Source organism: Leuresthes tenuis, unplaced genomic scaffold, assembly GCF_036924035.1.
Source record: "Leuresthes tenuis unplaced genomic scaffold, fLeuTen1.0.hap1 SCAF_69, whole genome shotgun sequence".
In the NCBI taxonomy this organism is placed as follows: domain Eukaryota; kingdom Metazoa; phylum Chordata; class Actinopteri; order Atheriniformes; family Atherinopsidae; genus Leuresthes; species Leuresthes tenuis.
The window spans coordinates 58,023-60,383 of NW_027325423.1; the positions used below are offsets into that span (position 1 = coordinate 58,023).

At 43.5% G+C, this 2,361-nt stretch overlaps 1 pseudogene; it reads right to left on the reverse strand.

Moving 5' to 3' along the window:
• Positions 1-1,869: 1,869 nt before the first annotated feature.
• On the reverse strand, positions 1,870-2,046 carry LOC140286020 (U2 spliceosomal RNA; annotated as a pseudogene).
• Positions 2,047-2,361: the final 315 nt, after the last annotated feature.

Below are 2,361 nucleotides of genomic sequence, written 5' to 3' on the forward strand. Positions count from 1 at the left end.
TATGTTCGGGCATTCGCACCTTTTCTTACCCGCTTTTTACAAACTATGCTCGGACATTCAAACCTTCTTGTAGCCAAACACATCCACTCCTGCTTTTGTTGATGTATGGTTGGGCATTCGAACCTACTTGTTGCCCGCTTTTCATTAATTATGGGTGGACATTCACACCTTGTCACAGCCAAACACCTCCGCTCCCTGTTTTGATCATGTATGGTTGGACATTCGCACCTTTTCTCACCCGCTTTTTGCAAACTATGGTCGGCCATTCACAGCTTCCTCTCCACCATACTTGTATGGTGGGATATTCACACCCACTTGCATCCGAAGATCTCCGCCCCCACTTTTGTTGATATTTAGTCGGTCATTCACACCTTACCCGTTTTCTTGCAGCCAAACACCTCTGATCTCGCTTTTGATGATGTAAGATTGGGCATTCAGACCTTGCTTTTCCTGCTTTTCACCAACTATAGATGGACATTCACACCTTCTTGCAGCCGAACACTTCCGCTCCACCTTTTAGGTTTCTATCACACCTTTTTTTTCACCGCATTTTATAGATTATGGTTGGAAATTCTCAACCACTCATCCAAAGACCTCTCCTCCCGCTTTTGTTAATATATTTGAACTTTAGTCAGACATTCACACCTACTTGTAGCCGAACACCACCTCTCTAGCTTTTGATGAGGTATGGTCCGGGATTCTTACCGTTTCTAACACATTTTTCAGCAATTATGGTAGGATATTCACACCTTCTTGCAGCTGAACACCTCCTCTCCCACTTATGATCATGTGCGGATTGATTTTCGAAAATTTTCTTTCATGTTTTCTAGCAATTAATTATGGACATTTAGACCTTCTTGCAGCTGAACACCTCCGCTCCCGCTTTTGATCATACATTGTCAGGCATTCGCACCTTGTCTTACCCGCTTTTTACAAACTTTAGTCGAACATTCACACCTTTTTGCAGCCGAACACAGTTTTTTGCAGCCGAATTTGGGCATTCGCACCTTTTCATACCCACTTTTTACCAACTATGGTCGGACATTCACACCGTCTTACAGCGGAACACCTCCGCTCCCTCTTTTGATGGTGTATGTTCGGGCATTCGAACCTTTTCTTACCCGCTTTTTACAAACTATGCTCGGACATTCAAACCTTCTTGTAGCCGAACACATCCACTCCTGCTTTTGATGATGTATGGTATGGCATTCGAACCTACTTGTTGCCCGCTTTTCATTAATTATGGGTGGACATTCACACCTTGTCGCAGCCAAACACCCTGTTTCGATCATGTATGGTTGGACATTCGCACCTTTTCTCACCCGCTTTTTGCAAACTATGGTCGGCCATTCACAGCTTCCTCTCCACCATACTTGTATGGTGGGATATTCACACCCACTTGCATCCGAAGACCTCCGCCCCCACTTTTGTTGATATTTAGTCGGTCATTCGCACCTTACCCGCTTTTGGCAAACTATGGCCTTCTTGCAGCCAAAAACCTCTGATCTCGCTTTTGATGATGTAAGGTTGGGCATTCAGACCTTGCTTCACCTGCTTTTCACCAAATATAGTCGGACATTCACACCTTCTTGCAGCCGAACACTTCCGCTCCACCTTTTAGTTTTCTATGGGGCATTCACACCTTTATTTTCACCGCATTTTATAAAAACACCACAGGAACACCGTATTGAGGCTTTGTTCTGACCGCTCATTCGGTGTCGCGTTTCTTTCAAGCATTTCTCCTGGTTAGCCCGCACTCGGCTCGCTCCCAGAGCCGTGTTAAAGTCTACTTCGCATTCACTCTCTTTTCTCAGCAGACTAAAAGAAACTTCCATCCTGCACCGCTGTTAGCTTTTTCACAAGAGCAGAGGAGAGCGCACCGTTCCCAGCGGCACTGCAGTACCGGGTCGATGCTTGGAGTGAACGGAGCAAGCTCCTTTTTCAACTCCTATTGATAAAAATCCATTTAATATGTAGTCCTTGCATAGACATATCACATATTAAACTGATAAGTACAGATGGATTATGTGCAATTAGTAAAGAGAGTAGAGGACGATCTCTCTCGTTGGAAGTCCTTACCTATATCACTTATGGGGAGAGTTACAACCATTAAAATGATGATACTACCAAAAGTTAACAATTTGTTCTCAATGATCCCCATAAAACTATCTGCTACTTGGTTTAAGTCACTAGATTCATGCATCTCCAAATTTCTGTGGAAAAACAAACCACCACGTATTAGTTTAAAAACCCTACAGAAGACCAAGGACAGTGGTGGATTAGATTTACCTCATTTTCAGCACTATTCCTTAGCCAATAGGTTACAATATATATCAAAATGGTTTAAACCTTGTTGTTGTC